A 23,776-nucleotide genomic window follows, 5' to 3' on the forward strand; every position below is an offset into this window, starting at 1 on the left:
CTCTTATAAATTGAGGTGCATTCTGGTTGGGTGCATAAATATTAATAATTGAAATCTCATCATGTTGAGTATTATCATTAACAAATATGAAGTGTCCATCCTTATCCTTCCTTATTTTGGTTGGTTTAAAGCCTATTGCATCTGCGAATAGGATTGCAATGCCTGCTTTTCTCTGCTTTCCATTTGCCTGGAGTATAGATGACCATCCCTTCACCTTGAGTCTATATTTGTCTTTTAATTTAAGATGCGATTCTTGTATGCAGCAGATATCTGGCTTGAGTTTTTGTATCCAGTCCGCCAACCTGTGCCTCTTTAGAGGACAGTTTAAACCATTCACATTAATTGAGAATATTGATAAGCCTTTCGAGAGTCTGGTGGACATTTTTAATCCTTTTGCGACTGTGGAAGTTGGAATTTGATCAAAATTTTCTGGGTGGGTTTACTTTTGTGGTGGAGGATTATGCTGGTCTTTATATAGGATAGGTCTGAGAATATCCTGGAGAGCTGGTTTAGTTACGGCAAATTTCTTCAACATGTGAATGTCATTGAAGTTTTAGTTTCTCCGTTATAAATGAAACTCAGTTTAGCTGGATACAGGATCCTGGGTTGAAAGTTATTTTGTTTTAGGAGATTAAAAGTCGATGACCATCCTCTTCTAGCTTGAAAGGTTTCAGCAGAGAGATTTGCAGTTATTCTAATATTCTTGCCCTTGTAGGTGACGGTTTTCTTTCGTCTGGCTGCTTTCAGAATTTTCTCCTTTATATTAACTTTAGTGAAATTGATTATGATGTGTCTGGGGGGATGTCTTATTTGGGTTGAGTCGTACTGGAGTTCTGAAACTGTCTGCTATCTGAATTTCAGAATCTCTTGGCATGTCTGTTAAGTTCTCCTTCATAATCTCATGGAGAAGAGACTCTGTGCCTTGTGAAGCCACTTTGTCACTTTCGGGGGTTCCTATGAGATGAATATTGATTTTCTTTGAATTATCCCAGAGCTCTCTGAAAGAGTGATCTGTTTTTGCCCTCCATTTCTCTTCCTCTTTGGGAGTTTGGGAGCGTTCAAAAGCTTTGTCTTCAATGTCAGAAATTCTTTCTTCTGCTTGCTCCATTCTGTTACTGAGGGATTCTACCGCGTTTCTCAGATCTTTGAGGGCTGCAACTTCTTGTCTCAATGTGTCAAAATCTTTGGTCATTTGGTCTTTGAATTCGTTGAATTCTTGAGATATCTTTTGGGTTACTGCTTGGAGTTCTAATTCGATCTTATTTGCTATCCAGATTCTGAATTCGATTTCTGACATCTCAGCTATTTGTTTGTGCATGGGATCTTTTGCTGTGTCTGCCCCATTGATCCTTGGTGGAGTTGATCTACTCTGATTATTCATATTGCCAGTTTTTCTGTTGATTTTGCCTCATGATTGTTTTTCACCATTGCCTCTGGCCGTCATCAGAATTGGGGAGGTGTCTCTCCAAGATTAGAACTCAGCGGGATCACTCTATTGTTGTTGGATCTTTGTAGTGAGTGACCCTGTGTAGTTCCTCTGGGGCTGCCCCAGCCCGGGAGTTCTGGCTGTGGAAGCAGCTCCAGAGTGTGACACACCCAGATCCAGCAACAGGGTGGCAGGTGGTGCGCACAGTTCTGGGAGTGCCTGGCACCCCGTGACTTTGGCACAGAGAGCCCAAGGCTCCAGCAGTCTCTGGCCAGGAGAAGGGCTCTGCGCAGAGGCAGGGAGGGCTCCGGAGGACACGTGGCTACCAGAGTCCCTGGCCAGATGAGCGGGCCAGTGTGGAGGAAGGGAGGGTAAAGGAGGGAGGATGCAGGGTTGCGCGGCTCCCGCAGTTCCTGGTCAGGGCATGCGGAGGCCTGGCGGGCACGGGTCGTGGGTCGGGGGTTGCGGCGCAGCTCTTATGGAGGTCCAGGTGGCACCCAGCCCAGGAGTTTGAGGTTGCTATGAGCTGTGACGTCACGGCACTCTACCCAGGGCAACAGCCTGAGGCTCCAGTGTGCCAAAACTTGTCTCACTCTGCCCCTGAGGGTTAAGGCTGTAAGGCCGCTCAGTCCCCGCCTTTAGGCTGCTCAGTCACTAGATTACTAGCTCCCGCCCGATCCTTGCTCTGTGATCCTGAGGGCAGAGCTTGCTGGGGCAGTTCTCTCACAATCGCTCCCTGCGGCCCACAGCCGAACACTATTAGCTCCATCCAGCTCAGCGGCTCAGTCTGGGGCACTAGACAATGCCCCCAAATTCTCTGCACTCCTGCTCAAGCTCTCCCCAAGGCAGTTCAACTGCGTGCTAAGTCCGAAAACACTGAAACAGTTCACAGGTAAGGCCTTTCTGGTTTACAGTCTCCCTGCTACTTGTACTTACAGCTGCCGGCAGGATTAGGTTGATTGAACACATGCAACTACTTGACAGTTTTCCACTGTTTTTGTCCTCCTCTTGGGGTCCAGAAGTCCCTTGCTGACTCCCTGTACCCTCAAAGGGATCATTATAGGCAGATCCCACCAGCCAGAGATGCCTGGAGTCTTATCTCCCCAGAATCACTGTGCCCTGTTGCAGGGAAGCTGTTATTCGGCCGCCATCCTGTTATCAGGTCTTGGTTACTCTTTCTCTCTCAGTTTTACTCTGCTATGCTGGCTTCAGACTTGGGATTCATGTGACAGAAAATGATAGCAATTTCAGGATATGTAGCTTTTAGATTTGAAGTTCAAGGGGAAAAAGTGAGTCTCCTTCCCAGAAGTCATAGGGAAAGCTTCACTCCTAAGCCAATCACTATGCCCAGGAGAATGTGAGGCCCTGCTTGGCTTAGGTTTGGGATCTTGTGCTTCACCCTGAGCTGGGGGGGGAAGTTGGTTGCACTGAAATGTCATGGACTGAGTGAGAACAAGGGACAGTGTGGGCTTTCTTCATCAGGAAACTTGGGGGGGGTGGGTACTAGAAGAGAGTGGATGAATGCTGATTAGTTAAAATGACAAATAAGAAACCTAAATATTCATAATCTATTAATTTATGAGAAAGCACCTCTGGGGGCAGTGCTAATGGGAAGTTGACTGGTCCACATGCCTTTCCAGATGTGCTTGGTAAATTGCCAGTGCTGGTCCTATTAGTAAAGTGCTTCTCATTTGAGTTTCTCTCCCAACACTAGCCCTATTGCCCTGGAGGGAAAACAAAGTATCTTCCCTCCAGAACTTGATTATAGGAACAGTTCGGGGGTGGGGGTGAAGAGTATTATTCTGACAAAGCAATGTTTCTATTTTACACATATGACTAATAAGGAACAAGGCCAGGAATAACACTTTATACAGTTTTGGAAAACGTAGTCTAGCCCATAAATCACAGGATGAAGCTCTATCCACATCTTTTAGCTTAAAATTCAATTTCCATCTGCCCAATCCTGCCTGAAGGGTAGAGCAATGGGGAGCCTGACATTGAGTGTCCAATTATGTCATCCCACTGGGATAGCCCCCAGGCCTGTGGGGAGGTCACCTTCCCATGGCATTGCCCTTGCAGCAATCTGGGGTCAGGCAGAAACTCTGAGCTTGGCCCCTTAGTCCATTCTCATTGCTGCCTTGCCAATACAAACCTTAAAAGTCATGGAAAGATCTCTAGTTTTCTAACTCAAGGGATTTCAGCAATGGAGGTCAGAGAGGGGAGGTCATGTAGGACCATATGGGAGGGCAGGTAAATCAGCACATACATACGATGATGCCTACCCTTGGTGCATTCATATAAACAGGGGGAGAAAAGGCTGAAAGGACAAAGGGAACGTAGCAGGGATTGGGGATCTCAGAAACAGAACTGAGGGGCATGGCGGAAAGGCTGGGAGAAGGAGTTTTTCTAGGTTGAGAATTCAGGTCACTTTGTCATGTATTTCCATTAGGATAGACATCCAGAAAACTTATAAGCTTCTGACACAGGACATAGAGGATAATAGGACATGAAACAGCCCAGAGGATGAGTTGATAGACTGATAGTTCAATAAATTCAGTAAGGGCTCAGGAACAAGGGGTGGGATTGCAGCAGCAATGAGCTGCCCGACCCAGGGTGATCAAAGGCAGCAGGACAGAGCAGGTGAAAGACTCTTGGCAGCAAACAGATATCCTGGGGCAATGAAGGAGGAAATTGTTTTCTTTTCCAACAGAGATAGCTGTATTCCTCAATCTTGGCAGGACTTCCAGCTTTCACGGAGCCCACGGCTTTGGGGATCCTTGTTTTACCCTAAGCTGGCTAAAAATAGTCCAGTGAAACGGGGCTGACCCAAGAACCTTTGACCTCTTTCAGACTTAGCTTTTGGACAAAGTTAAGAGACTCTCTTCTGAGCCTTATTTTGGTAAGATCATCATTGGGTGGGGAGAAACTCTGTAAGGGTAGGCCAAAGGGTACCCACATGTCCTTAGTTTAAACAAAGAGGAATCATCCTTTGTGGGTGAGGGACTTTGAGGCCAGGTAGAAAAGAGATAGGGAGAGGGTGTCAGATAGAATGTAAAAATGTCTCTTAAAAGTAAGTAACAGAATTGACTGCCTCTCTAGATAATAAAATAACAAAATAACAACACTTATTTTTTCTTTCTCCTGCAGGGTGTAGGCAAATTATCTGACATCCAAATTCTCTCATGGGCATAAATAGTAAAACCTTGCAGCTTATTGCTAGCATATTCTAGCACCAAAGCCACATGCTTAATTATCATATTTTCTCTTTAAAATAATCTAGAACAACTCACATTTATTGTTTATAATGCATCTAATTCTAAACTTAGTATTTTGTAAATATAATCTCACGTCTTGACAATGAACTTGTGAAGAGGGATTACTGCTTCTGTTGTACAAAAGAGGAAGAAAAGACTCAGAGAAGTTAAATAACCATACCTGGAAAGCAATGGAGATCAAATTCAGGCCTGGTCAGTTAGACCACAGATTCTCTGCATTTAACTGCTGTGCTTTTTCTCACCACCACTGAACCTTCCTCCCAAACCTGAGCACTGTTAGGCCTAAGTCTTGGGTAGTATTACTCAAAATATGAGTGTGTCCTGGCAGGAGACTGACTCAAATGGGGTAATTGGAAAGAATTAAAAATGATACTAATTACAAGTTGTGGCAAGGTAAAGGAAGCTAGCAAGGCATGGTGAAGCCCTCGGGGCTAGCAGCAGTTGGGAGAATGAAGGGCATGGGGAGAGATAGGAGAGTCAGGATCTGCAGGAGAGAGCCACCTAACAGGGGCTATGGCCTTAGACAGAGGGGCAGTGGAGAGGCATAGCCAGCCAGAGGTTTGGTAGAGTGGAACCAGGGGAATGAACACCCCAACTTTGTCCCAGCCTCCTATCCTTACTTGGTGCCTCCCACTGGCTGAACCCAACCAGGGGTTAAAGGTATCTGGTAATCATCCCACAAGGTCAGACTCCTGGGGCAGAGTGAGGGAGAAGAGGATGAAGGCTGGACCATGGATCTAAAGGGGCATGTGGAGATGCCCAGATCAGTGACTTAACATGTCTGGCTGTCTCAGGGCTTCTGCTTTGGGATTTAGGGGCAATCTCTTTCATCTGCAAACAAAGGGATTGGCTTCTGAAAGCTTAGGGAAGAAAGTGCTGATCATTAGGAATTGGTAGAGATTCACCAAGAAAAGAACTCATCTACCAGTTGCACTTTTTGGAGGGATGGGATTCCTAAATTGGAGGCTCCTACATTGAAGAAGGCAGCAGAGCAGGTACCTCATGGCCCTCTTGGGGACAAGGAGAACATGAGTGGAGTGGCTGGGGATGTACTGAGTGACCGGCCCTAAAGATGCTGATAAACAGATGGATGTCCACTTGGACAAACAGTCCCAGCAGTGTCCCAGGGCTCTCCTGTTGCCCTCCCATTTCAACAGTTCAGAGAAAAGGAAGAACTTTCAGGGGTCAGGCCTACCTCCTTGCTACTAAAAGGAGTAGCTCACACCTTGGATAATAGAATTAGAATCTCTGCTTGGGAGGCTGAGGCAAGAGAATCGCTTAAGCCCAGGAGTCGGAGGTTGCTGTGAGCTGTGTGATGCCACGGCACTCTACCAAGGGCCATAAAGTGAGACTCTGTCTCTACAAAAAAAAAAAAAAAAGAATTAGAATCTCCAAAGTCCCCAACAGTTTGGATTCATGGTGGCTGAATATAACAAGACGAAATTTAATAGGATTAAAGGCATATCTACAACCTTGGGGCTAAAACAAATGGAATTATACATTTCCAGGAAGGGAGAAGTATGTTGAGGGTAAAGATGATGTAATTTAATATGACCGATGAACAAGAAAGCTGGTTTGATCTCAGGTGACATGAACTGGAGAATAATCTTAGTCAATATTAACTGGAAGAAGAGTGTTGAAGATGAGGAGGTGTTTCTTTTGCTAGACTCTTTACTGGTCTATTCTACTTTGAATGCCACTGCATTACTTTCAAAGGAGAAGCAAAAAGAAATTGGACTACATTTGGAGAAAGCCATGGGGATGGGGGTTAGGGCCTGAGAATGTGTCACGTGAAGAACTTGTGAAGGAGAAGCAGGAGAGGCAGGTGGGAGAGGTTTTCCAGAGTCTCGAAGTGACTCTGTTGAAGACCCTTGTTTGTGTAGGGGTGAAAGAAAGCCCACAGACCCAGTGGGTGTTCGGCTAAAGGGGGACAGATTGGAGCTGAGCCTGCTGGCAGTTGGGTGGCGAGTTAGCTCTCCCTAGAGCTGGTCACACCAAGAGCTGGTGAAGAGGAGATTGTGGCATCAGAGGAAAAGGAAGGCCATGCTGCTTTAAGGATCTCTGTTGAATTTGAATGCCTGGCCACACTGTACTTCTTTTATATTAGCAATTCACCAGCCCTGGGGACTGGTGACTGAGCACACCCAGCAACTAGTCTCATTCCCCTTTAAGAGGCCTTTAGGAATCTGAGGAAATGCAGAATTCCTTAACACAGTGGAAAGAGCCTGGGCATTGGGGTCAGGTAGGTTTGGGTTTGACTCTCCACTTGGCTAATTCTAACCACAAGACCTCAGACAAGTTACCTTGTATTCAGCATCCTCAGCTCCTAGGTGCAGATGCCTGCAGGCACCAGGGGCTCTGGAACGGGCAGCAGCACACTCCGATCCTCAGGGAGCTGATTCCCTGGTCTGTCTCCTGTTCTGTTGGGTGGGACTAACTCCTGTGGTCCTGCAGTATGGGTGAGGAATACAAGCGAAAGTCCAGAGTTGGTTCCCTTTCTATTCTCTTCCTTCTAAGGAGCTCAAAGTTGTGGCCATTTGCAGGAAATCATAGGCAGCCAGGAACCCTTGTGGGCCCTTGTGCAAAATCAGTCTCCTTATGTCCTTTTGAAAGGTTGCTGAACAATAGGCCTGCCTGTCATCCTCCCTAGGTGGCTGGGCTTCCTTCCTCTACCCAGGCTGCCCAGTCACCACCTTTCTCTTGGAGACCTTACACAACTCGGTGGCAGTGGGTGTAGGCAGGTGCAGTGGGCATGTTAGTAGTGAATGGAGGGTGGCCACTCTATCTTAGCGAGCAGGGACCTTTGTGTGTCTGGGGTTTTGGGTCTTGATCCTGTGTAGTTCTGTATGTCCTGGGCTGGTGACAAACCTTCCAGTTTCAGAATTCACTATTGGCCTGAAACAAGGGGCTCCTCCAAACCATCTTCCAAGCTTCACCCCAAATATCGCCTCCTCCAGGAAGCACTGCCTGGTTTTTCCCCTTCTCCTAAATGTTCTGTGCCTCATAACCAGGGACCATCAAGAGTTGGTCTCATTTCCCTTGTCATTCCATTTCCCAACCACAGCATCAATCCTTGCAGTCTGGAACCAGGTCCTCTGATTCTCTGAATCTACTGCAATATTTCGTTTCATTTTGGGGAGACAGAGGTATCCAATAAAAGCTTGCCATTTGATTCTTTTTCAACATTGTTCTCACAAATCTTCTTGAGAAGAGGAAAAGTTAGCACCAAGTTAGCATTTATTCATTCAACTAACATATTACAAATATCTTAAACCCATGATTTACAAACTCAAACCTGCCCACAGGCATGCCTCATGGCCGACCTAGTTTGTTTGTTTTGTTTAAATTAGCACAAATATTTAAAAACCCAGGAAATTCTATACAAAACTATGGATTTCTGGGCTTTTAAATAAGCTCCTGAAACTGAGATGCAGCTGCCCCTTTAGACAGGCCACCTTCCTCAGTCAGGGCAGCCCTCGCCTCCGTGGGTTACTGTAGACTCCACCTACATCAGATTTTGAATCCATGGCTTGCTGGTTTAAAAGCTACTGACATCAATAGGAATCCCATGAAATGGAGAACTAAGACACATCTCCCTTCTTGAGTTCATTTCTTCATTCACTGTAGGACATCCTCTCCAACCCCTCTAGCTTGTGATTCTTTCACTCCCTGGTGCCACCAAATCCTAATGCCCACTCTGGGTGCCTGCACCTCCTACTGGCCCTGTGGACAGCTCTACTGAGCAGCAGGCTGAGTGCCCTGCCCCAGAGCCCACCCGGCTTTTGGGAAGTGCTAAGGTGGGCAGGTGAATGCCCTGGGAGGGTTCCTGGCTGAGCCCAGTGGACCCCAGCAGCTGCCCTCCATGTGTTGCTTCCTAGACAGAGGGAGTGTGTTTGGGGAGACCACCCACTCAACGGCTGGACCACCTCTCCAGAACCTCCTTTCAAAGACACTCTACATATGCATGAATGTATTCATGATCTATGTGTATTTGACTTAATAATAATCATCATCATCATAAAAAACAAAGATACTCTAGTTCGGCTGGTGCAATGTCCTGAGGTTGCCCAGGCTCTCAGGGTAGTAGGGACCCAGCTTTGGAACTGCTTCCTGCCCTCTGCAGGCCCAGCTTTCAAAGCTGTCAATTCACTCCTCCTTCCCCTCCCGCTACCTCCCACCCTCCTCTCCTCTCTAACATTCTTTGCTTCTTGTTTATATTGCAGAAAACATCTGCGAGAGTAAATGACTGAGATGAAAGATCTTGGCAAAGGGCTATTTTTCTTTGCTTGGCTTAAAGGGGGACAGATAAAGACTTCAGCCTCACCCTCGCCTTCCCCAGCATGACTCCCTCCTCCAGCTCCCAGAGAGGAGAGAAATGAGATCTGAATGAAGACAGACCAGAAGGGGGCCCAGCTGACTCCAAGGCCCCAAGTCCCCAGGCAGGGGAGATTGTTTTTCCAGTGGAACAGTCTGGCTTGGAAGAAAAGCCTCTACCAGCGTGGAGTGGAGGGAAAGATGGGCATACTTCTGCAGCCATCTCTGCGGGGTTTCTCCTGCTGACTCTACCGAGTCACTTTTCCACTCTCACCCTTACCTCAGGCAGCACTGCAACTCCCAGCAGCAGTATGGAGATGAGACCACCATTTCTTCCCTTCTGCTCCTCTCTCCCGAGGCTGATCTCCACATCCTCTCCTCCTACCTGGCCACTGTCATGATAATTAGATGAAGCCCTAATGCCATGCAGAACAAGACTGGCTTGTGGTGCTGGCTAGAGCTGAGTGTCCTTGGCCCGGGCAGCCCCCACTGACATGGCATGGTAGCATCAGAGTTTCCAGGGTGGCTCAAAGCCTCCCCCAAAGCAAGGCTGAGAGGGGAGCTCTCCCTGCCCTATCACACCTACTGACCTTGACCAGAGGCTCCTGGTTTTTTCCCCTTGCCTGACAGTCCTGTTGGACTGCACTGACTGCGGGCTTCTTGGAAAGGGCAGGTCCAGATGTTAGAGAACTTCTGTACCTGGACTGTGGTAAGGCAGTTGTCATTTAGGAGAATAACGAGCAGATAATTACCAGGATGGAGCGTAGGGCAGGTAAGTTTTGATTCAGGAGTTAGAAGGAAGCTGGGATTTTGGACAGCAAGTTAGAAGGAAAGCTGCTGGCAGCTGAGCTCCAGGGCAGGGACTATTCTCTTAGGTACATCATTGTCTGGCCTAGGTCCACGAGGCTCACCAACTGAACCCAGGCAAGTTTGTTCATGGAGTCTTAAGCTGGTGGGCACAGAGCAGAAGGACTGAACCCGACAGCCTGCTGCAAGGCTTCTGGACCTGCTCTGTCAACTCTTCCATATGCTGTGGAGAAGTGACCTGTCCCTGCGTACAGGCTTCAGTACAGACCTGGAAGAAGAAGGCTGAATCTGTCTCCTCCCAAGCTGACAAGCCTGAAGCCCCCAGACCAATCTCTGCAGGGGATGTGCTTAGCAGGGCAGTGTGGCAAGATGAGCTACAGTTCCTGTGAGCTATTTCCTAGGGCTCAGCCCCCTACCAGGCTCACTGAGTATCATTATTCAATTTTACATTTGGTGATGGGAAAACTGAGTCCCAAGAGATCAAGCAGCAACCCCCAGTCACGCAGTGATGAGTGTAAGTTGCAGAGTCAGAATTTGAACCTGGGTCTGTGTTCAAAGCCTCAGCATTCCCTCTCTGCTAGACTTGTGCTGTCTTGTATGCATGCCACATGGCACATGTGGCTATTGAAAATTAAGTTCAGAGGTCAGTTGCACTGGCTGTGCACTTCAGTGCTCAGTAGCTACATGTGGCCAGTGGTGGTCCTACTGGACAGTGCAGCTATGGGATATTCCATCTTTGCAGAACGTTCTATCGGATAGCACCGTGACTAGACAGTACTGAGCCCTGTCCTGTTTTTTTTTTTTGAGACAGAGTTTCACTATGTCGCCCTCGGTAGAGTGCCGTGGCATCACAGCTCACAGCAACCTCAAGCTCTTGGGCTTAAGCAATTCTCTTGCCTCAGCCTCCCAAGTAGCTGGGATTACAGGCACCTGCCACAACGCCCGGCTATTTTGTTGTTGCAGTTGTCGTTGTTGTTTAGTTGGCTTGGGCCAGTTTCAAACACACCAGCCTTGGTGTCTGTGGCTGCCGCCGTAACCACTGTGCTATGGGTGGCGGGCCAACCTCCCCATCCTGTTTTAACCATGCTGTTTACAGCCTTTTATGCAGCTACAAACTGGTCTCGTCTCCAGACACCTATTCCCTATCCCCTCCTCCCATCCACCCCAAAGAGTGGCAGCTGAGCTTGGAGGCAGAGACTGTCCTCTTAGCCACATCATTGTCGTTGTCATTCTTGACCTCGTTTTGTGAAGGGGGACACTGAAGAGCAGAGGGGCAAGTGTCCTGAGGGCGCTGGGAGCTAGGAAGTCAGCCCTGTCCTCCCCTTTACCCTGCATCTTCCTTGCTGTGTCTGTGCAGAGTCAGGGCCCAACAGAGTTAGGCCTCCAGGGTGGGGGCCTTGGGGCCTAACTCACTCATCCACTGAGGCAGGCCCAACGTTCACTCTGCCGCCCCTTGGCAGCCTTTTCAATCACCTAGCCCTCTGAATAGGACCCTGTGAGCAAGCTTTGTGCAGCAGTGAAGGAAAAAGGGGCTCTGTGTGGGAGCGGGTGCTGCTGTGCACCCCCGCACAGAGGCCAGCTCTGTGTAGCACTGCCCCAGGACGCGGCTGGGAAGGGTCAGTGAGCCGGGCATACACCAGCTTCCCTGTTCTGATATGGGTTCCTGTGTGATGGGCCTCAGTCCTCAGTTACTCCACAGAGAAAAGGGGGAGAAGAGGGATCTAAAAATTAGACAAAGGGTTTCTACTTGGGGATTTTGTGCACAGTCTTACTTGAGTCTTGAAGCCATCCTGGGAGGTGGGTGGGATGAGCTGTGCTCATCCCTGTGGACTGAGATGACTAAGGCACATAGAGAAACCTGCCCTGGTTCAGCCGGCTAGATGGTGGCAGAGGAAGGGCTGCCTGCAGCCAGGTGAGCAGGGCCAGGCTTCCCGAAGGCACTGGCAGCACTCAGTCTGGTTTTGCTCTGCCTGGGCCCTCAGCACATTCACGTTGCTGTTTGCCATTCCAGTAGGTTCTCCATTGAACCTGAGGCCCTTGGAGGGTAGGGGCCATATTCTATTCCTTGCTAAAAACCAGCATCTGGCGTGTGCATGGCTCTTAGACATGAGGCAGAAGGATGAATGGCTATGGCTGAATGTGGGCAGAATGCTTGGCATGGCAGTGTTACCTGGCCCCTGCCTGCATAAGGCAGTTCCCTGCCTCAGAGAAGAGGAGATGGCAGAGGCTGGGACAGTACAGTCTCCATCCCCTCCTGAGCCAAACACCAGGAACAGGAAGAATAGACCCCATTGATGTGCAAGATCTTAGGGCCCATCTCCAGCTTCTCCCTGCCCCTCGCTGCCTGTTGGAAGCCTGAGGCCCACCCAGCTAACTCCCTGTGTTCTGGAGTGCCCTATGGGCTGCTTTGCTGGCAGGCCCCAGCTGGGTGGAGGCTGTAACTGGAGCAAGAGCTGTGTGTCAGAGGGGACCAGGCTGCATGAGAAGACCTCAGCCAGGATGAATTAAATCTGCCCATCTCCCCCCATGTGCCTGCCCTCTCCCCTGACCTGCACAGGTTTGCAATTCATCCGCCATCCTCAGATGCTGTTCCTGCTATCAGATGATGAAAATGGAGATTCGTCTTAAAGAAAGAAAGAAGGAGCTTGCCTCCCCCCTTCCAAGTCTATTTGAACCCCTTCCCTCCCCCATCACCATGTGTTCCTGAAACCTGGGGTTGTTCCAAGTCCTAAATATGCTGGAAAGTGTATCCCTGAGCAGCTGTGAACCTGCTCAGGCTGCAGTGGCCCCAGGGTGAATCAGAAACCAAGAGATAGGCAGGCTAACAATGCGGCCCCTTGTTCCCACATGGGGAGAGAGATCACCATCAGCGCAGTGCTCCTGGGAGTGGGGGCAGCTCTCCCTCTCCTTCTCTCTGTCTCTCACATACACACACTCACACTCACTCTCCATTTGCCTCCTGGCACCATCCACCCCTCTAGCCCACCCAGAGGAAATGCTGGCGAAGACTGTGACATGGCAGGCCAAGGCTGTCGTGACTGGCAGCTGGGCAGCCTTTCCCTGTGTTGCCTCCTTCCCAACCTCCTCCTCTCCTTTCATGAAAGCAGGGACGGGGCTACAGAGGAGGGTGTGCAGGATGCCAAATGGAGTGGGCCTGTCTTGAGGTCTCCCACTGAGCTGGGCCCATGAAGGATGATTTGATGCACAGCTGAAGGGGCATCTTGGAGCCTGAGAAGGTTTAGGGAAGGCCGTTTGCAGGAAGCAGACACCCTGAAAAGCATAACTTGCAGACCAGTTTTTAAGCAGGCCTGGTCGCGGAACTGGCAGCTGTTCAAGGCCGTGGTAGAGTCGGGGGGCCTTCCCATCAGGCCTGATTACAACCACTCGTGAGCCTGGCCAACTGCAGGCATTAAGTGCCAAGTACCCTTGGGAGTCCAAACCACCCACAGAACAGCCCTATTCATACTTCCCACATCGTGGTAGGTGGGGCCATGGGTTCTCTGATCATAAACGGATAAACTGAGGCTCAGAGCCACTTGACTGCCAGATGGTGGCAATAAAAAAATTGGAAGCTCAGTTCCTTGACTTAGTTCCTAAAGGGTGGGTTCTGCCTACCAGATGCTTCCCATGAACCCCATCTAAAAGCAAGCAAGAAAGAAGAATTAGCAATGCAAAGTGTCCCCAAAGGCTCAACTTCCCAGACAAGGTGGGGACAGCATAATCTCCAGAATGTTTCCAGGACAGAAAAAGGCCTCAGTGCTCAGACTGGCCCAGCAGAGTCCCCTCAACTCTCTCTCCTTCCCCACATCCACTGTATCTGAGTCCTGCTAACCCTGCTCTCTCTGTTACCTTTCAAGCACTGTCGCCTTACTTCATGTCCACATCATCTTTTTGTGAGTTATAGCACAGCTTCTTCCCCTCTCTGTGCCATTCAAACCAAAAGTGCATCCATTCATATGGGCCCCCACTCAAAAACCTCTCTGTTTCCCCTCATCCTCAGGATCAAGTGCAAAAATCCTCATCATACAGGCCCTTTATACACTGGGCCAGGCCCAACTCATCCCCATCTCCTCTTATTTCTCCTGGTGACTGCCATGTCTAGCAGTTGAACTGCTTAGTGATGCCCCCATGCCTTTGCACATGCTGTTCCATTTGCCTAGAACATTCTTCCTCTGCCATTGCTCTACATGGAAATTTTGTATCCTTCCTTCAGAACACACTCAAGTGCTCTCTGACTCTATGCATGGTTCTGCATTTATGCCTCTATTGTAGGGCTTCTTTTAACAACTGTAATGATCATTCGCAAATCTGCCTATCCCACCAGGCCAGTGTTCTCAATTTGGGATAATTTTGCTTCCACGATTTTGGCCATGTCTGGGGACATTTTTGTCACAACTTATGTGTAGGGGGTGCTACCACTGGCATCTGGTGGATGGAAGCCAGGGGTGCTGCTGAATATCCCGGAGTGTACAGGACAACCCACATAACCATTATGGGCCAAGGTTGAGAAGACTTGGATTAGTCTGTGTGTCTCTCTGAGGCAAATTCTTATTTTTACCTCTAGTGCTTAGCCTAAAGAGATGTCTAATAATGTTTTCTTAAAGTTTTATTTTTTAGTGTTAGCTTCCTAGAGACAGAGGTCTCACTATGTTGCCCAGGCAGGAGTGCAGGAGCTATTCTCAAGTGCAGTCAGAGCACAATCAAACTGCCAGGCTCAATTCATCCTCCTGCCTCTGAGCAGCTAGGATGACAGGTGTGCACCACTCCTCCCAACAACTGTCTTTGAAGAAGTAAATGCATAGTCAAACTTAATAGTTGTATACTCTTTACCTGCAGGACATGGGTCACTTTGAGACTGCCATGTTAGAATTTAAAGTTGACTAATAGTGAGTGAGCAGGCATGACGAAAAGGATATAATAAAGCATGTACATGAATCAAATGCTTTGCTTTCAATGCAGAAGGGACTGATCTATCATCAGAGTGGACCTCAAGTCAGGCCTAAGTACACATCCTGACTGCAGCACTTCTTTGTAAATTAGACAGGGCTAGTGATTAAGAAGCATCACAAAGCAGGAGTCAGACCCTTATTAGGGCAGTGGACTCGAGGCCTGGCCCCACATCCCATGGGGTGCTCTGGCCAACTTGGACATGGTACAGAGAGAATCCATGAAAATGATTAAGACTCTGGACACCCGCCCTGATGAAGACAACAGGAATTGATATTATTTAATCTCAAGAAAGTGATGGCCTGAAGTGTGTCCTAATAGCTATTTTCCAGTAACACAGGAGGTTGTTAAACAGAGGGAGTGACCCACCACTTTTTGGTATCCAGGACCCAAGAAGAAGAAACAGATGAGGAGGAAGGAGGGCAAATGGCTTCTGGACAAAGTAAGTAAGTGAAGTGTTAGCAAGAACCCGCAGATGCTTGTTGCTGAGGGTCCTACAGGACTCAGTGTCTCTTGCCACTTCTTTAGACTGTCTCCCTACACCATCGCTAGCACCGTTGGAGGACTGGGGACCTATAAAACTTACCTTTGAAGTGAAAAGACAGGAGGGACCAGAGCAGCCTGGGGGGCAGAGGGCAGGAGTTTCAGGGAGATAGAAAAGGTGAGAAAGAAAGAGAAAGGGCATGGAGAGCACAGAGGCAGCTGGAAAGACATCAGGAAAAAGTTGAGGCTGGACGGCGAGGCCTCAGCATCTGGAGAGCAGACCGTGCGCTATATTTAGACTGCCATGACTTGCAATAATTTGTGTGTGTGTGTGGGGGGGAGGAAAATGTGAAGTTGGCGTCGTTCTGGGGGAGGGAATGAGTTATAAGAAAGGAACGGCTTGATAGGGGCAGGCTGTGCATGAGGCCTCAGCCCTTGGCCGCTAGGAAAGGGCGCCTGAGCAGCACAGGCCGTCAAGAGTGAGTGATGGTGTTTACTGAGCCTAATCCAGCTCATGCCCCCATTCCCAGACATGCCCTATGCTCCCCACTGAGAATGTGGGGTGCTGGGCATCCAGGTGGCCATCTACCGCAGCACCAAGATGTTTCCGGAATGATTCAGGAGAAGTGAGGGTCAAGGCAGGAGCTCTGGATGGGGCTCAGGGTTTACATGAGCAGCACTCTGTAAATTCTAGGAATGTGTATACATTGCTGAGGCCTCTCTCCAGCTGGATTATAAATAGAGGATTAGTTCAAAGGCAGGCAGCCTTTTATAGAGACGGTGCCAAGTGAAGCCTGCAAACCAAATACAGTAAAACCTCCCTAAACCCCTCTTGGTTTATTCCAAATAGTATGCAAGTCAAAGGTTCTGCGTTTCCCTGGCTGACTAAGTGCCCTACTGTCCTTTAGGAAATAGTCTAGAGAGGATTTGAATCGAGCTATAACAAAACCTCAGTTATCCAGAACAAAACATGTCATTCTGGGTAGTGGAGCCTTCCAGTTGGCATAAGGTTTATCCTTTTAAATGTCACATTTAAAAATTCAATCATTTTGGATGGAATTCTTTCTAAAAAAAAAAAAAAAGTCACATCATTACCAGGTTTTCAAATAGAATATACTGATCTTAATTTAACATTTTTGTTCTGCTTACGGTCATTTTTATAAACTTTAGTTACTGTGCTGTTACGCGGTAGTGCCAAAACCTTTGAGCTATGTGTGGCCATTTGTATTTATTCATGTTGCTATGCTTGGGATTTCTCGAGTCTACTTTTCTTTTCTAAAATCACTTTTTAGTCTCTTTTCTTGTAGCCAGAAATCCCTTTTCCCCTTTGTGAGGGAGAATGCTATTTTCCGGGTAGCAACCTCATGACCCATCTTCTTTTAGTTTAATTGGCTTCTTTTAGTTTGTTCTGGGTTGAGAAACCAGATAATCAAACTTGATAAAATTCCATATAAATAAAAAGTAAATAGATTATGAGTGAGGAACTTAGCTTTTCCTATTTTTGTGAGATTCATCCAGTCTTTCTTAATGGGTAATAGGCCATCCAGCCCTCTAGGGAACACAGTTGTTTTGAATTATATGCTCCTTTAAATACACCAATATGAGCCTGTGCAGATAATTTTGATGACTAAGGCATCTTTTGGCTTGTCCCCAGGTTCTAGTCTAATTGTAGTGAAGCATCTGGGTAGCTGTGTTTTGGGTAGACAAAGCTTTACTCTAATTTGCAATCTTTGTTCTCAAGGTCTTTGCACTTGAGGTAATTGGGTTTTTTGCCCTCTTTGAAGCTGGTAGTGTGATGAAGCCCACGACAAAGAAAAGATCATAAATAACCACCCTGCCCCCTTGTACATTAACGTCTCATTTTCTACATCTTGGAAGATTTTGGAGATTCTAGGTAGGATTCTGAGCAGCAGAGTCATATCAAGGAATGAGAGGATAGTCACTCAGAGCCACTGAGTTGTGAGTTGAATCAGAAAGCAGATAGAAACTGGATATTTAGGATGGGTGTGGTGGCTCCTGCCTGTAATCCTAGCACTCTGGGAGGCTGAGGTTGGTAGATTGCTTGAGCTCAGAAGTTTGAGAATAGCCGGAGCAAAAATATCTCTAAAAATAGCTGGGCGTTGTGGTGGGCACCTGTAGTCCCAGCTACTCGGAGGCTGACACAAGAGAATCACTTGAGCCTATGAGTTTGGGGTTTCTACAAGGGTGACAAAGTGAGACTCTGTCAAAAAGAAAGAAGGAAGGAAGGGAGAGAGAGAGAGAGAGAGAGAGAGAAAATGGACCTGGATATTCATGTCCATTCAAAGTTGAAAATACATCAAGCCAACCCAGGATGGTCCACAGGTCCTTGGGTTGTTTTCAGCATCTTCTGGTTAAGTAATGAAGCTTTGTCTGTGGCTAATCAGATTGGTGCTTTGTGAAGTCCTAACATAGCTGATTTCCCATCAGCAAAGATCAGATGTTCTGATGAGAAATTAGGCTCCTTGAGGGAAGTGATTTTAGATTCTTGTAGACCAATGGGCGAATAGGAGATTCTTAGGAGACCTATAGCCCAGGCCACAGCCATGAGGTAGCACTCTACTTGCATGCCTCAAAGTGGAAGGAGACTCCTACTATTTCAAAGGGTGTTCCTTAGAAGTGTTATTACATCTTACTTCTGTATAAAAGCTCAGGGCCAGACTGACCTTGTTCTCACATCAGTATCAAGTTGAAAGAGAGCTGGGCCCTGTGCTGAAGCTGTTCATCATGGCCAGTCTGTGCACATGGTGATCAGAGGAAACCTGCCCCCGTGCCCATGGGAGCACATGTCCTCACCTGCCTGCTTCACATACGCCAGACCCAGGAGTGGGCACTGGACCTGAGGGTGACTCATCTACTGGCGAGCCACAAGGACTGATGATTGATGGCCTTGCACAAAAAGATAAGCTAGGGTAATAAATAAATCCTTTCAAAGAAATCTAGAATTGAAAAAGAAAAGAATGAGCCAACTGGCAATGGCACTGCAGCTGAAAAGTCACATTGGGTAGGAAGTGGGGGCTGACCTTTCAGTGAATTGGAGACTTGGAGTTAGAAGCTGAGAGCAGAGAACCAAGCAGAGGTTCAGGGAGAGAACACTTAAGATATAACCCCCGCCCCACCCAAGAGATGCCTGAGTTCCTTACAGCTTGTCTGTTCTGGGAGTCCTAGTTACACTTGTGCTCCTGGCTGTGCACATCCATGAGCCAGCTTGGGGAGGCCTCTGTTCATTGCAACAAAAAGAGCTTCACCTAAGACTTCCATGATCACTATGAACAATTGCTCAAGTGCTGGGAGCTTGAAGCTAGAGTCATCGTAACATGTCCTTTACTAGCCTGAAGAATTCCATTTCTCACTCTTCCTCAGAAGGCCTGTTTTCCTATGTTGTCTCTCCCTGATCCCTCCTGAAGATCTCCAACTCCTCCATGTTCCATTGCCGTGACTGGTGCCAGGGTCGCCCCTGGGGACAGCTGAGATTGATTTCAGCGCACACTGTGCTCCTGGTCATCAATCCTGGGGCCGCAGTCTGCTGGATTTTGTAATAACAGAGCTGCCCTGTTGACTGACACACAGATCTGCTGCTCCCACAACCTGATACTCCTGGAAGGGTCATCACCGTCACAGAGTGTCAGTGCAGGAAGGGGCTTGGCAAGCATCTGGCCCAACTCTGTCATTTTAGTAAAGAGGAAACTGAGTCCCAGAGAGGCTGCATAACATACCTCAGGTCAAGCAAAGCTGAATAACTTGTTTCTCTCTCTCTCTCTGTAGGTATGTGTGCTTTTGCCATTATTAAGCTTTATCCTGCCAGTTTTTAAATTCTGTTTTAAGCTGGCTCGGTGCCTATGGCTCAAGCAGCTAAGGCTCCAGCCACATACACCTGAGCTGGCGGGTTCAAATCCAGCCCAGGTTTGCCAAACAACAATGATGGCTGCAACCAAAAATAAATAAATAAATTAAAAAAAATTCTGCTTTAAGCTTCAGGGGGCATTTTGACTTGTGTATATTCAAATTCAAATACATTTCTTGTGATCCTTTGTGACTGACAGAAATGAGTTTTATTACATCTTACTTCTGTATAAAAAGCTCAGGGCCAGACTGTGTGCAGATGTCTCACAGAACTTCATACACCCCCAAGGTGGAATGAAGCCACAAATGTCCCACTAATACTGATCTCCAAAGTAGGATATGTGCAAGTTGATTTATTGGGATAAGGGGGAAAAGTTAGAATGTCTAATTTTATTTACTGTAATGTATAAAACACAACAAATTAAAAATTTAAAGGATGAGATAAAAAGAAAGACATTCTAATCTTTTTCTCTCACCACAATAAATCAGCTGCATATAATTCTACTTTGGAGATCAGCCATGTAAAGACAAGTATTAGTGGGCTCCTTCCACCTTGGGCATGGATCGAGTTCTGGGAAAATCTGTACTCATTTTTCTCTCTCTCTCTCACACACATGTGCTAAAATTTTTCATTCTTATATATATGTGTGTTTGCATACTTCTATACATTTTTTACTTATAGGTAAAAACAAGGTTTTAACATGTAGTTCTAGTTCATGTAGTTGCTGTTCACAAAAGCACTACGTAATGTAATGTGGTATAGACTTTGTGTAGTCATCCTAATTCTGCCCCATACGATCCCACTGTGCTAGTAGTGCTTCTACTTCAGAATGGAAAATTCGTTTAAAAAATGACACAATGGGGGGGCACTCACAGGGCCACACAGCCGGAGGTTCCTGGACTAGGAGGACTCCACCAGGTGAATCAGTGGCCTCTGTGCAGGAGTGGGGGCGAGGGGGAGCGGGGACTGAGGTGGTCAGAATGGGAAAAGATGTCTTCAGGGTATGAATCTGAAAAAAGGTTGATAACTAGAATTTACCGAGAGCTCAAGTTAATCAACAACAAAAAAGAGATATGAACAGAAAATTCTCTGATGAAGACAAATGAATGGCTAACAAACATTTGAAAAAATGTTCATTGACCCTGATTGTCAGAGAAATGCAAATCAAAACTACCCTGAGATATCACCTAACACCAGTGAGAATGGCCCATATCACAAAGTCTCAAAGCTGCAGATACTGATGTGGATGTGGAGAGAAGGGAACACTTTTGCACTGCTGGTGGGACTGCAAACTAATTCAACCTTTTTGGAAGGAAGTATGGAGAATCCTGAAAGAAGTTAAATTAGACCTCCCCTTTGATCCTGCAATCCCATTACTAGGCATCTACTCAGAAGAAAAAAAAGTCATTTTATCATAAGGATATCTGCACTAGACTGTTTATCGCAGCTCAATTTACAATCACCAAATTGTGGAAACAACCTAAATGCCCACAAACCCACGAATGAATTAGCAAGCTGTAATACATATACACCATGGAAAACTTAAAGATGGAGACTTTATAGCTTTTATATTAATCTGGATAGAGCTGGAACACATTCTTCTTAGTAAGTACCACAAGAATGGAGAAGCGGGCAGCACCTGTGGCTCAGTGAGTAGGGTGCCGGCCCCATATGCCGAGGGTGGTGGGTTCAAGCCCAGCCCCGGCCAAACTGCAACAAAAAATAGCCGGGCGTTGTGGCGGGCGCCTGTAGTCCCAGCTACTCGGGAGGCTGAGGCAAGAGAATCACGTAAGCCCAGGAGTTGGAGGTTGCTGTGAGCTGTGTGACGCCACCGCACTCTACCGAGGGCGGTACAGTGAGACTCTGTCTCTACAAAAAAAAAAAAAAAAAAGAATGGAGAAGCAAGAATCTAGTGTACTTGATTCTAATATGAAGCCAGTAGATGATTTAATACATATCAGCATAAGAGAAAAACTCAAATCAATTCAAGGTGGGGGTGGGGGAACAAGGGAACAGAGAGAGGGGAGGAGGGAGAGGGGCGAGGGTTACAGTGTGTGGCACACCTCTTGGGGATGGGACACAACTATAAGAGAGACTTTACCTAACAAATGCAAACAGTGTAATCTAATTCTTTGAACTTTCAATGAACCTGAACCAATAAATAAAAACAAAACAAAATTTAAAAAATGATGCAACAACCTTAATAAGCTCTTAATAAGCTCAAAATACAATTAATCAAAGTAATCAAGAATTCCTAACTTCATGTTTTTTAAAAATCTCTTAGAAAAATCAGAAGAGACAATTACTTTCTTAATATGAAAATACTTTCTACCTTAAATTAAAAGCCAACATGAGGCCAGGTGTGGTGGTTCATTCCTATTATCCTAGCACTCTGAGAGGCCAAGGCAGGACGATCACTTGAGGTCAGAAGTTTGAGACCAGCCTGAGCAAGAGCAATACCCCATTTCTATTAAAAGTAGCAAAAATTAGCTGGGCATAATGGCAGGTACCTGAGTCCCAGATTATTGGGGGGCTGAAGCAGAAGGATCACTTGAGCTCAGGAGTTTGAGGTTATAGAGAGCTAGGATGGTATCTCTGTACTCTACCTGGGGTGACAGACAGGGACTCTGTCTCAGGGTAGTTGGAAGGGAAGCCAGCATGAAAATACTTTCTACTTTAAATCAAAACCATTACTCTTAATGACAGAACATTAGAAACATCCTCTTTAAAAGTAGAGATAAAACAAGGATGTCAGCTGTCATCTTTTTTTTTTTTTTTTTTTGAGACAGAGCTTGACTTTGTTGCCCTTGGTAGAGTGCTGTGGCATCATAGCTCATAGCAACCTCAAACTCTTGGGCTCAAATAATTCTTCTCCTGAGTAGCTGGGATTACAGGCACTCACCACAAAGCCCTGCTATGTTTAAAGATGGAGTCTTGCTCTTGTTCAGGCTGGTCTAGAACTACTAAGCTCGGGAAATTCACTCACCTCAGCCTCCCAGGGTGCTAGGATTACAGGCATGAGTCACCATGCCCAGCCTTGAGGTATCACTTTTGCTATATAGTTTTACTATATAACAATCATTTTAAAGTTATTGCCAATGCAATCAGACATGATATAATGAGGTAAAACTCCGGGAAAGGATAGGAATAAAATTAAGTTTCAGTAGAATAGATTAATCTAAGACAGAAATAAAAACCAGCAGGTAAAGCAAATTATGCCAATATTCTCCCGTGATCTCGCAATACATCAATACAAATTCCTTTTTTTTTTGAGACAGAGCCTCAAGCTGTCACCCTGGGTAGAGTGCCGTGGCATCACAGCTCATAGCAATCTCCAACTCCTGGGCCTAAGTGATTCTCTTGTCTTAGCCTCTCAAGTAGCTGGGACTACAGGTGCCAACCACAACGCCTGGCTATTTTTTGACTGTAGTCATCATTGTTGCTTGGCAGGCCCTGGCTGGATTCAAACCCGTCAGCTCTGGTGTATGTGGCTGGTGCCTTAGCCACTTGAGTTACAGGCACCAGCCTATAAATTCCTTTATATTTAGAATTTTAATGCTAGAAGAAATTTTACCTATATACCTAAACCACAGGAGATAGCTGATATTTGTTAAATACATGAACGAATTGTAAAATAGCCTCATTGTATAGTTAGTATAACAAGGGACAGAGAGATTAAGTGAGGTTAAGTGAGACCACTTTAAAGAAAAATGGACTTTTATTTCTGTCTGAGACTTAAGAGGCATCAGCAATCATTGAGAAGAAAAGGATTTTATTCAGCATACAGAGCTGAAACAAATTAGAGATTTTGAGAAAAAAATTTAGAAATTCATTGCACACCATTTTTGAAGAAACTCCGCATGGTTTAAAGCGTTAAACATAAAAAAAAAAACACTAAAAAAGAACCCACACAGATTTCTAGAAGCATATGTAGGGGAAAAGATATACTTAATCTCTAAATGAGAAGGACGTTGAACTGAAAGCAAGGGAAGAGATCAGAATACATAAAATGTTTACATGTCTTTACTTTGGAAAATAACATAAACCAAATTTAAAGGCAAACAAGAACCTGGGAGAAATATTTGCAACAGAATGTGAGAGACACAAGGTTAATATCCTTTAAGAGTTCATATGGTTTGACAAGAAAAACAAAAAGATAAATGAGCAAAGGACAGAAACATATCATTTACATAAAGAGAAGTACGAAAGGCCTTTGAAAATAAAGGGTCAACCTCATTGATAATCAAAGCTTTATGAATAATCATTTCCTACTTATCAAAGAAGCAGTGTCATTTACTTTTTTTTTTTTTTTTTTTTTTTTTTATTGTTGGGGATTCATTGAGGGTACAATAAGCCAGTTACACTGATTACAATTGTTAGGTAAAGTCCCTCTTGCAATCATGTCTTGCCCCCATAAAGTGTGACACACACTAAGGCCCCGCCCCCTCCCTCCATCCCTCTTTCTGCTTCCCCCCCATGACCTTAATTGTCATAAGTTGTCCTCATATCAAAATTGAGTACATAGGATTCATGCTTCTCCATTCATGTGATGCTTTACTAAGAATAATGTCTTCCACTTCCATCCAGGTTAATACAAAGGATGTAAAGTCTCCATTTTTTTTAATGGCTGAATAGTATTCCATGGTATACATATACCACAGC

This window comes from Nycticebus coucang, chromosome 9 (genome assembly GCF_027406575.1).
Source record: "Nycticebus coucang isolate mNycCou1 chromosome 9, mNycCou1.pri, whole genome shotgun sequence".
Lineage (NCBI taxonomy): Eukaryota > Metazoa > Chordata > Mammalia > Primates > Lorisidae > Nycticebus > Nycticebus coucang.